Source organism: Pelodiscus sinensis, chromosome 5, assembly GCF_049634645.1.
Source record: "Pelodiscus sinensis isolate JC-2024 chromosome 5, ASM4963464v1, whole genome shotgun sequence".
NCBI classification, from domain to species: Eukaryota; Metazoa; Chordata; order Testudines; family Trionychidae; genus Pelodiscus; species Pelodiscus sinensis.
Genome location: NC_134715.1, coordinates 65,374,445 through 65,387,300, shown reverse-complemented (window position 1 = coordinate 65,387,300; position 12,856 = coordinate 65,374,445). Strand labels below are relative to the sequence as shown.

The 12,856-nt window shown below is 42.9% G+C and overlaps 1 protein-coding gene across 3 annotated transcripts in view; it reads right to left on the bottom strand.

The window, feature by feature from the left end:
* The window catches only part of PALLD (palladin, cytoskeletal associated protein), a 324,324-nt gene extending 321,538 nt beyond the window's left edge, over nt 1-2,786 (bottom strand). For all 3 annotated transcript variants that reach the window (XM_075931128.1, XM_075931129.1, XM_014574906.3), the window contains exon 1: nt 2,618-2,786. The gene's annotated coding sequence lies outside the window, so the exon portion shown is untranslated. The remainder of the gene's footprint in view (nt 1-2,617) is intronic.
* Between the last annotated feature and the right edge of the window lie 10,070 nt (nt 2,787-12,856).

Below are 12,856 nucleotides of genomic sequence, written 5' to 3'. Positions count from 1 at the left end.
CTTTCACCCTATGCTATTCTGTTGTATCACTATGTCTAGACTGCTGGCTTCTTTCGGAAGAAGCTTTTCTGGAAGAGATCTTCTGAAAAAACTTCTTCCGAAAGAGCGCGTCCAAACTGCCAAAGCACACTAAAAAAATGATCTGCTTTTTCGACAGATAGCGTCCACACTGAATGGACGCAATCTCGCATGTAACCTGTGATTACTATGGGTGGAACGGCCATCAGGGCACCTGTGCTTTTTCCTCTTTCCTCTTCTTGTGAAAGAACTCCCTGCTCCCTGTCCACACACGCCTTTCTCCAAAAGAGCTCTTTTGGAAAAAGGCTTCTTCCTCATAGAATTCAATTTTTTTTGAAAGAACGCGATTGCAGTGTGGACGTAATTGAAGTATTTTTCCAGAAAAAAACGCCTTTTTCTGAGAAAAACTCTGTAGTGTAGACATACTGAGTATGTCTATACTTGCACCCTCTTTCGAGAGAAGGATGCAAATTAAGACATTGAAATTGCAAATGAAGCCTGATTTAAATATCCCATGCTTCATTTGCATATTCACGTTACGGTGCTATTTTGAAATAACGCTATTTCGAAATAACAGACGCTGTTAAGATACGGTTATTTCGAGAGAAAACCCTTCTCTTGAAATAACTGGTAAACCTCATTGTATGAGGAATAAGAGTTATTTCGAGAGAAGGGTTCTCTCTTGAAATAACCGCGTCTTAACATCGTCTATTATTTCAAAATAGCGCTATTTCGAAATAGTGTCATAACACAAATATGCAAATTAAGCACGGGATATTTAAATCCAAGCTTCATTTGCAATTTTGACTGTCTTCATTTGCATTCCTCTCTCGAAAGAGGGTGCAAGTGTAGACATACCCACCCTGCGCTACGTCTTAGGGAAGAGTGTAATCCTTTGCCTTTCAGCATAACAGAGAATAGTTAGTTTTAGGGATATAAGATCCCAATTAATCGGTTAACCAGTTAAATATTAGTTTAGCTTAACATTTAACTGTTTAACCGGCTAAGTGGGATCCAGGCTAGGAAATGGTCCAGCCTGGCTGGAGCAGTCCTCAACCTACAGGACTCCTGCCCCAGCCCTGTGCTGGGGCCACTTCCAGCTCCCAGCCTCTGCACTGGATCTGGGGCTGTTGCAGGCTCCCATCTCTCCCTGGAGCAACCCCTGTCCACAGTGGGTCTGGTCTGGGCTCCCTGTAGACAGAGACTTTTCCGGATGCTGGAGCAGCTCTTGCCTCTGGGCCACCCAGTCTTGTTGCGGACAAGGCATGATCTGAACGAGAGCAGTCCCTGTCTGTGATAGGCCCCCTTCAAGGCTGGAGCAGCCCACTGACCACCACAGGCTGGGATTTCTCCAGCCCCCAACAGTTAACCAGAACTGGTAAGCACTAAGGATGTAAGACTGTTTCAAATGGGTGATCAATAAGCATGAGCTTCTCCGTTACCCAAATGGTTACATGCTGGCTAGTTATTTCACATCCCTAGTTATTTTCTAGTAAAATGCACACATTTGGAATATATGCTACAATTATTTGAGCTTTACATCATTCTATAAATTGTTAGATGAAAACAATGATTTACAAATAACTGAAAATCATAATTTTCGAAGTAGGATACCTGTAGTTAGTCATCTAAATAATCAGCTAGATTTTCACAGGTGTTGAGTACCCCATGAAAACTACAGGTTATCACTACTTCTGAAAAATCTGGCTACTTATTTTGGTGCCTGAATATGGATTTACATGTCTATCCCTAGGCATCTAAGTTTGAACATTTTTGTGTACATTTTTAACCTATATTGTAATATATAAATTCACTGTAATCCAGGGAATCCAAAATTCCTTTAGAACAACTTGCTTCTTTAAGCACAGCTAAATGAAGGTAAAATAGCACTAACCCTATCAAATAGCAAGTAAGATCATAATTAGAAATATTGAATGCCATTTCTAGCACCTCTTGGTTAGATAACAAAATATTTATAATTCTGCTTTGCACTTCTATCTAATGAGTGTATTCATCATTATTAATGTACTTATTGTTTTAAAGACAATATAGAAAATAAAATTTTGCATATGTATTATTTTGAAAGTTTAACTTTTCCGAAGCTATATTGTGCACATATTATTTCCATGGTACAATTTGATATTTATCTTGTTGTATATAAAATCATAGATGCTCTATCCATTAGCATAGTAAAATAAAATATTAAAATATATTATATTATAGTGGCAATAATTTTCACATTTTTAGAAAACACATGAATAATCTTCAGATTAAAACATTAAAATGACTATACAGTAAAGTACAGAGTACCATGGAATATACTTTTAAAGATATCACTTCCTCATTGTAATGAAAAGAGAAATAATAAGAAAAAATGCAAGCATTTAAACATTTGTAAGGAATGTGCCAAAAAAATGATAGATTAAAAAAATAAAAATAAATCACAGTCTGTTCAAACAAGTAACAGAGTTAAGGAAATTTCTAATGGGATTTCAAAAACAAATAAATACTTATTTTGCGATAGATTTTGAAACTCTGAACTACTATTCCCTGAAAACAAATAATTGATTTCACACACAAAAAATAACTAGGTACAGACCTTATATATGTTAGGCCAGTTTGAAGAGTCTCACATATAATTAATTTCAGGAAACGTTGCTTTTTCTTTCTTCGTTTAAGAAAGCTGTAAGTTGTTTTAACTATTCACTTAAGATTACTTGGTCCTCAGTAAGCATTGAGGCGACTGTGGCCTGTGAATTACATCTGTCCTGTGTGAGTATGTATTCTTACTCCACTCATTCTATATTTGGTAACTGAACTCATGTTTCAGCAAACTGCCACTGTCTGGAATGCCTACAGAAGGGACATTAGTCCTGGAAGCCACAACAAGTTCTGTGCACTTGGTGCTTAGAAACTCAAGAAACCTAACATTAAAACACTCAATTTTTGCTGTATATTTAAGCAGCATTTCAGTCTGTTCTTTTATATTATTAAGGAATTTTAAAATGTAACACAATCACAATCAAAGTGCCTCCATTCACTGAAATAGAAAGTACAGTCTATGGTTTGACTTATAGAGTTTAAAAATTGTTTCTTTATAAGGAATTTCCTCTTCAAATTTGTTTTTTATTTTTACCACAGGTAAACAGGTTTTGTATTAAAGACAGTTATAAATTAGTTTATAGACAGAGATAAATATATTCTAAATATACAAAATACAAATACAACATATTCTAATAATAGAAAAACATTGCACTACCATTTAGTTTCTGTGATTAGAAATACTATAAAATACTATACTATATATATTTTTGTTAGTCTCTAGAGTGCTACAGGACTATTTGTGTTTAAAGATACAGACTAACATGGAGACCACTCTGAGACAATGAAAATATAGTTGATATAGTATTATATTATTTGTGGTGTTCCTTTATCTCATTTTAATTTTGGTTAATTCGGTATATTTCTATCTCCATATATAAAATCCATTTCTAATAACTAGAAATATAGTAGATAAAGTAATATCTACCAGTGGATTCAGTGAGATTTTCCCTGGTTATTTGCAGTGTTGTAGCTATGTTTGTCCCAGAATCTTAGAGAGACAAAGTACGTGAGGTAATGTCTTTTATTGGACCATCTGTTGGTGAAAGTTGCAAGCTTTTGAGCGAACACAACTCCATGTAAACTTGAAAGCTTATCTCTTTCCCCAACAAAAGGTGGCCCAAGGAAAGATACCAACCCACCCACCTTATCTCTCTCATTTTTCCTAACAAATTGATAATGTTGTTCTGTGGTTAAATCCTTCAACCCTACTCTTTGTTAAAGCACTATGGAATGGCTGCTTGGATTCTGTTTTCCAGAATGCAATGATAAAATGCACTTAGACTGCACAATTAGCATAGAGACAGAAATATGATTGACAATATTAGGAATGTTAAATTTAGATTAATTAACTATTCAAATAGTCGATGGGATATCCATCAACTATTTGATTAATCTACAAGAGCGCCTCTGCCTTTGAACTACAGCAAAAGCCCTGCATGGCTCTTCCTACAGTTCAAAAGCAGAAGCTCTGCAGGGAGTGTGGGACCCTCCTGGCTCCACGATCCTTGCGACACCTCAGATAGAGGTAGTAAAGTGGTGGGGAAGAGGGGATACTTCAAAGCAGCAACACCGCATGGAGCCCGTACCTCAGCTCCGTGTGGCACTGCCACTTTGAAATGCCATGGAGGAGACTTCCTAGCTGGGGACTCTCTAGCTATCCCCGGGCTCCCTGTGGCATTTCTGCAGAACCTGGAGTCAGCTGGGGAGTCTCCAGCTGATCCTGGGCTTCACGCGGCTGCCACTTTGAAATGCTGATCAGAGCCTGAGATCAGCTGGGGAGTCCCCAGCTGACCCCACCTCCACGTGGCATTTCAAAGTGGCAGCGCCACATGGAACCCAGGGTCAGTGGGGGACGCTGGGGCTCTTGTGCATTTCAAAATTGGAACTATGTGTGTAGCCCAGGGCCAGGAGGAAGTCCCACTGACTCTGGGCTCCACAAGGATGCTTCCGTTTTGAAATGTGCAAGAGCCCAGGGGCTCTTGTGCATTTCAAAGCAGAAGAGCCCACATGGAGACTAGGATTAGCAGGGGACTCAAGAATCCCCTGTTGACCCCGGGCTTCATGCGGTGCAGCAACTTTGAAATGAGATGCGGAGCTGGGGTCAGCTGGGAACTCCCCAGTTGATTCCGGGCTCTGATGGGTATTTCAAAGCAGCAGCCGCATAGAGTCCAGGATCAGTTGGGGACTTCCCAGCTGACTCCGGGTTCTGCAGAAATGCCACAGGGAGCCCGGGGTCAGTTAGGAAGTCCCCAGCTAGAGAGTCTCCGCCACAGCATTTCAAAGTGGCAACGCTGCACGGACCTAGGGTACAGGCTTCATGTGGTGCTGCCGCTTTGAATTACCCCTTTTCCCCCACCTTTGCTGCCTCTATCTGATACAGGCAGCAAGAGGGGGGAACTGACTAGTCGACTTGACTATCCGATAAGCATTTGCTTATCAGACTGTCGACTAGTTGACTAGTTCTTAACATCCTTAGTCTGGATACCTCTAATCCGTGTTTCTTAGAAATGGATCAGGACAGTGTGTCACAAAATAGTAACAAAAGCATGGCTGCATATAAAGACTAAATAGCATGTGTGGTAGTAAAGCGATTTCCCTAAAAGTCTCCAAAAATCCTTTCACAGTGTAGATACCACACTGTTCTGGTTTCATCAGTTTTACGGCAAGTCCATAATGTAGGAAGATGTCATACGACTAAGGGTACACCTAGACTGCAAGCACAGGTTGCTGCAAACCTGTGACTGCAGTGTGAGTCAACATACGAAAGCTAACTTTAATCTAGTTTGCTCAGGACCTGGAGCAGTGATAATGCAGCAGCAGTGTGAACTTCAGCACACAATAACCCCACAGGTAATTACCCAGGGCTCTAGCTGGACTTGTACAGCCTGCATTGGTGTCCATGCTGCTGCTGCTTTCTTGCTGTGGGACTCAAGTCAGCTAGTTTAAAAATAGTTTGGGTATGTTGGCATGAACTCCAATTGCAGACAGTGATTGCAGATTACACATATCTAAAAAGATAGTAAGGATTTCTAATGCCCAGAAACTAATCACAAGGCCAAATCTCACCATTCTTTGGCTCACAAAAGTTCTGGAACATCACTGGGTGTTTTGGGTGTGGCAGAAATGTAGTGTGAGACCTACAGTAAAATCCAAATGAAGTAAAAGAAAGTTATGTTGATTTACAACAGAAAAAAGGAAAGTAAAAAGCTGTTCTAATAACCTAACAGTTCTGCAAAAATAACAAGCTTATGCCCTAATATATTTGTCAGTCTCTAAGGCTTGGTTTACATTAGACCAGGCATGTCAGCTTAAGGTACACTATCGAGCTATACAAAATGCATACTGGATTCTGCTTAGCTTAAGCTGAGCTGTTGCAACATCTGCACTGCGGGAGGCTGACAAGAGTACAGGCTCCCCTCTGTTTCACAGAATAAGGGGTACACAATGTTGTCCTCAGCATTTGATTTGGGGGTCTACACTAGAGGATCCCTTGGAAGGGTCGATCTTTTCTGTAGTAGTCAAGGCTGATTCCCCACTCTGGCAGAAAGAATGCAGAAGTGGGGGCCCACAAAAGCAACCCTAAAACCTGATCTCCTCAGGCTTCAGTATAACACTTCCCCCCAAAATCCTAATACCTGGATTTTGAGGAATCTGCTGCCACCATCAAGTGCTTTTGAACCCACAAACAGGGGTGGACACTTAAAACCAAGCCCAGGGGAACCCCAACCTCCTTTCTCAAAAGAGCTTGAAAGGAAAAGAGAAAATATAAGTTGCAGTCTGTGATTGCTGTCCCCTAACTAGAGGCATGCAGATCCCACAGATGGATGTTCCAGGACACAGAAATGAACCAATACCAGGTCCAGTAATAAAAAAGAAAGAACTTTATCTCTCAAAACAATACTCCTGTTGCAAGCATAATGACTAGATGGAAAAGTCACCAATTAATATACTCATGGGGGACTCCCATGGGCCAAAACTTAGTTACAAAGGAGAGGAAAACCCATTTCTAAATGCACAGACATCAGATTCCCATTCCCAAACCATAAAACAATAAACCCGAATGGATTTATCTAGACTTTGCCCTACTTACAGATGGTGAATGGTCTTTTCTTGGAGAGGGACATGTTGTTTGTTCCCTTCAATATCTGGAGAGTCAACTGCCCAAGGACAAAGGAGGGAAACACCAAAAAGTCCTTTGTCCCAGTTTGAAATTCCTACCTGCATTTGTATTGGCTGACTGCTACCTGGCTCCATACTGTTAACCCCTTAGTCCCCAGGCTGCTGGCCATCCCTCATGACCATGACAGTAGTGTAGATAAGCCCTAAGGTGCCATAGGACTCTTCATTGTTTTTGAAGATATAGACTAATGCAGTTACCACCAAGGCCTGGTGTACACTAGGACTTTAGCTTGAATTTAGTTGCCCACAATCGCTTAGCTAAGCAATGAATCCACACTACCAAGCCTGTTGTTCTGCCCTAAGAGGCCACAGAATTAGAATCCTGTAGTCCTGCTTTTCATGAGGAGTAATGCTATTTTTGACTGTGCATGGCTGAAATGACGGTAGTGTAGATGCTGTGGTGCCAGAAATCCAACTCCACTGGCCTTCAGGAGGCCTCCCTCAGCTGTCCACAATGACCCCTCTGGCCACACCATGATTCTCCACTACTCTCCTCCTCCCACAGAGCTCTAAAAGTTCTGGGAACTGGAGAAGGGCCTGTTCCATGTAGCGAGTTTTTCAAGCCCTGCGTGAGCAACCAGGACAACACGACATGAGTTCCCCGAGTTCCCTCTTGCACGCTCAGGTGGCTGTGAGCACTTCTGCTCCCATGGCCTTCACTGCTCAGGGCTGCAGAAGAGCTCCAGCCTGGAGCGCATGAGAGATCCTGGACCTCATCAAGGTGTATGGGAAGGGGGGAGGAGTCCATCCTCCATGAATTCTGCACAAAGAAGAAGAATGCAGACATCTATGGCAGGAAAGCTATCAGTCTCATGGCCAAAGGTCATACCAGGACCCTGAAGCAATTCAGGATGAAAAGTAAGGCACTCTGGCAGTCCTACCAGAAGGCCAAGGAACAGAGTGGGTGCTCTGGAGAAGCACCTCACACCTGTCACTATTACAAATAGTAACTGAATGCCATCTGGGTGGGTGGGGGGGATCAGCTCATATGTCATGGTGGTCGAGTCTGCCCAAGACATGCCTGGCATCAGCCTGCATGAAGGTAGGGTGGTGCAGGGTCATGAGGAGAAGGAGGAGGAAGTGGTGGAGGAAAAGGAAACCAGCCAGGTTATGATGCCCGAGAGCCAGGAGCAGCTCATCACCTTGGAACTGCCCCCCCCACACACACACACAGGATGTCTCACAGGCCACTGGCAACCCTAGGGAGGGGTCTCTAACTTTCTTTAACTATAAGCAGGGTCAGGTAGCAGGCTCTGAGGGGTGGCACACTCTTTCTTGGCCTACTCAGCACAAGGGGTGCGAAACAGCTTGTTCACATGTCTCGGAGTGCCAGTCTAGAGCACTCAGCTCCATGAAGTTCTTGAAGTTCTCACATAGGAACCCTTCGATACTTCTCACAGGTTCCTGGGGAGGCCAGCCTTATTCTGGCCTCCATTGTAGGACACCCCTTAGCAAGCTAATAGTGAGTAGTCTGGTGTCATGGAACCACACACAACAGTGCAGCATAAAGCCCAGGTTCATGGCAACATTCAATCACCATTCACTCCCAATCAAGTACAATGATATAGAGAAGACTTTTCATGAGAACCTGCTGGGAGGAGAGGAAGGGGAACCTATTAGATCTCTCTCTCAGGCAAGTGGTAAGTGCTGCTCACACACACCTCCTCCATCCCCTACTCCTGAGGGCAGGGAAAGAAGGATTCTCTCAGGCAAGTGGCATGTGCCACACACATCCCCCCCACCCTCCGGCTGCAGGTGGACAAGGAAGTACTCTCTCTCCAGGAGACTGCAAGTGCTGGACCTGGCATGTGCTGGACACAGTGGGAAGCTGAGCCGCCCTTTCCCCCCACCTATATGCTCCTAGCTTAGCTGGGAACGTTGTACTGTCCTGGGAAGCCACAGTGGGAAGCCACTCTCTGGCACCACTCCCCTCCCGCTCGCAAGTTCGTGGCCTGGCTGGCCCCTTACCATACCTGATTGCCTCTGGGCTGCGTGTGTTCCGATGCTCCCATGAGACGTCTGTGTACCTGCCATAAAGTGCCCCTTTTAAAGGCAAAATGTAGCCTTGAATGAAACACATCACCATTGTCTGAACTGAGACCTTAGGGACAGGCTTCATACAAATGTGATGACTGACCTTGTAACTTTTCCTGACAGCTGGGCAAGTTGTGAGCTGGGCATGTCCCCCACCTACCATCTGCCCAGGATCTGCAGGTGAAAAAGAACCAGGGACAAGCTCATGAGGCAGTAGATGGACTGCTTGCATTCCCTCATATAGAAGGTTGAGGCAGAGCACCTGGATCAGATCACTGAGAGAGAGGAGAGGAGGGCTGACTCCGGGAGAGGACCATCTGGGAGCTGCCAGCACACCAGCGGGAGACAATTTTCTTAACCTTCACCTCAGTGAGGCCACTGGCCAGAACCCTGCCCATCCCGTGGCTTCCAGCACCAGGGTTCCCAGGGGCTGCTAGGGCCCCAGAACATGGGATAAGATCTCTAGGGCAGTCAGAGCCTCCAGACCATCCAAAGGCAGGCGCCAGTCCCAATACCATTCCCGAGCTCCCCTCCCACCTTCTAGTACTCAGTTGATTCCCTCACCTGTTTTTCCCCAAACAAACACTTTTGTTAGTTGAGTAATGATCTCTTTATTGCTAGAATAGCAGAGGAGTGAAGGACTAGGGAGAGGAGGTATGAGGGATGAAAAGCAAGCACAGGGGATGCAGGGGCCTCTTCTGGAGAGCCATGGGGGAGTCTCAGACCCAGCCTTGCATAAAACTGTCCTTCAAGGCCTCTCTGATTAGCTGCCTCTTGCTGTCATCTCCTTATGGTGCTGGTGTCTGGCTGCTTAAACTCCCTGGCCAGGCATTTTGCCTCAGACCCCACAATCCTGGCAGAAAGATTTCCCCCTTATTCTAGCACAGATTGTGGAGTACACAACATGCCGCTGCCACAAAGGGGATGTTGCACTCGCTGAGGTCCAAGCAGGTCAGGAGACTCCTGAACCTCCCCTTTAAACATCAGAATGCACATTCCACCACTATTCTGCACCTGCTAGCCTATTGTTGAACTCCTCCTTGCTGAGGTCCAGGCTGCCTGTGTAGGGCTTCATGAACCAGGGGTGCAAGGGGTAGTCTGGGTCGCCTAAGATCAATATGGGCATGTCCACATCTCCAACTCTGATTGTCTGGTCAGAGAAAAAAATGCCAGTGTACATCTTTTGGAAGAGGCAGGAGTTCCAAAAGATGCACACATTGTGTTCTTTTCCTGACCATCCAATATTGATATGGGCGAGTCATCCCTTATAATCTATGAGTGCATGCAGCCCCATAGAGAAGCCACTGCTGATTGTCCCATCCCTGTATGATGATGCAGTCCTACCAATCTGAGCTTGAGTCTCTGCGTCCTCCTTCCCCTGCTCCTCATCCTGGTGCTGGTGGAGCAACATGCAGGCACCATGCTCATTGTGCTGTGGCATCTGTATGGGCAACCAGGGCATGAAGTCACACACCCACTGTGGCCCATGTCATGTGAGGGATGAGAGAGTAGCAGAGTGCTTTCTGGCATGCGGGTGAGGAGAGGAGCCCCTGTAAGCACCTGTTACCACTTTTTGAACCCAGAAGACACCAGAAGCATGGGCTGGCCTGCCAAGCTCCCCAGGGTGCTTCCTCGCTCTCTGGGTATGTCTAGACTACATGGCTCTGTCGACGGAGCCATGTAAACTAGTTTACCCGGCACAGGCAAAGAAGTGGGGATTTAAATAATCCCCACTTCATTAAAATAAACATGGCTGCCGCGCTGTGCTGACGATCAGCTGATCCGCACAGCGTGGTAGTCTAGACGTGAATCGGTCGGCTGGGGAAGCCTTTGCTGACCGATCTTGTAAGCCTCGTTTATGAGGTAGGCTCCAAAAATGTGGATGAGCTACCTTGGATAACATTTGAAACTTGCCTCTAGTGAGGACATGGCCCCTTGCCTTCTCAACATTGGGGGCCCAGAACTCAACCATAGTAGATTTGAGCTTATCATGATGTGCAGACAAACGCTAAGACTCCATGTTCTGCTATAAATAATAAAGCAAAAATATCAAAAAGCAATAATGACAATTTTCTTTCCAGCAAAGTTCTTAAGTGGTTGCATGTAATAAAACATCTTTAAATAAACTGAAAACAAATATTGACAATTCTCACTCATAATAGGTGAAAGGTTTCTGAAAAAAAAGGAGGGAAAAGCTGAAAAAGGGAATATAAACATATTGTAAAGGACATAAATTCTCTCTTTAACATAGGGAAAGCTGGAATTCACAAGTTAAAAAGGCTTGTCAGTCCTAGGAGGGCTTTGCAGAAATCGTGATGGAGCTATAGACCCTTGGCTCAGCCCTCTTTATCCCTACTATTAACACTGGAGCATATGTTGCTTTTATCCTCCCTCAGAAAGCCTCGTTGTTTAACCTACCATTAAACAGAAACATTACACTGCACACAATTCATAGACAAATACTTACAATAATGTCACTTGGCTTTATAATTACTAGCCTCACTTGAAGTCCCACAGAATTATTTTGTAAGTAATTAGAAATTTACTTCTCTAACGATTTAATATTCCTTAACTGATAAGCAAAACGAGGTCCGGCAGTTTTAGACTGAAGGTGAAGAAGTGCAAACTAAAGCTGTCTAACTTCCTTGCCAATGAAATACAAGGAACTTTCTGAACTGAGGGGTGAAAGTGATACTAAAGAAGACTTTGCACATATACATCCTTGCTAGATAGCATTAAGATCAGAAGTCAACCAGGAACTCCTCTGGGCTCTCCATCAATCAAACCTTTGTGTATTTAAATACATTATGCTATTAAGTTTAACTGAAATTCTCCAGAGAAATTTAAGGCAAGGGAGCTAGAAATTTAGTAAAATGAAATCTAATCTTATGTTATATAAGTTTTAAACAGCTAACAATTTCAACATTAAAGTTTTGCTATAAATATTTTATTTCAAATTAATTATTGTTTATTTTTAAAGAAAAAACCCAGATGTATTTGGCATTGTACATGATACAGAATACAGACATTTCCTCTCATGAAAAGTTCACAGTCCAAACAAGACATAGACTGAGCTAGACCCTCATAATTCCATTGAAGTCAATGGGGCTATACCTATTTATAGCAACTAAGGCTCTAGCTCAGAACAGAGAAGATGCACTGAAAAGCCTAAGAAGGGAATGGCTAGTATTGTTTTAAAATTATTAATATTTTTATAACAAAAGCACTTATTTAGTCCTGAAGGCAGAAATTCACCACTGTGCAAAGGGCTCAGACAAAGCCTACACACCACTTAATCCCATTTAAATGTCCAGAGGACACTATATATATAAGTTCCAAAAAGCATAGTGGAAGTAAGTAGACCTTTCCCTAAAGAAAGATTTATTTCTTTATTTCCTAAAGGACATTTATGGATTTAACTGCTATATCAACTGTTCTAGACCATCATTGTTGTTGAGATGGAAGTGCCAATCCAGCATTTGGGGATAAAATATATGAATGTGTGCAAATACATAAATGTTTATGCAAATATATGATCTGCTATGTTTTTGTTAGAGAATATTGGCAGTGAAAGAAGAAAAAAATTAAGAATCCAATTTTCTCTTGGGGTATGTCTACACTACCACCCTAGTTCAAACTAGGGTGGTAGTGTAGACATACCCTTGGATACAGAGATAGTTGGAAGTCAATAAAGGTGACAGAAGACAGAAGTGATATGATGTAACAGAAGCAAAGAAAATGAGAACAAATTCTGGCAATGTAGCAGTATGGGGATAAACACAGAAAGGAGGTGTACTGTGGGAAGAAAAGGAAAATCTTAGAATAAAAATGCAAAAAATCAATGTGAAACCTTGGCTACTAAACTAGGATATGTAGTCTGATATCTAAAGATACTTTCCATAGTTAAATCAATGTAAATTTCACCATTTTTCTAACAAAATAATTGAAATATTGTCTGTTGCAAAATCTTACACATGTAAAAAAGCAGACACATACAGATATGAGACACATGAAGTGTGGG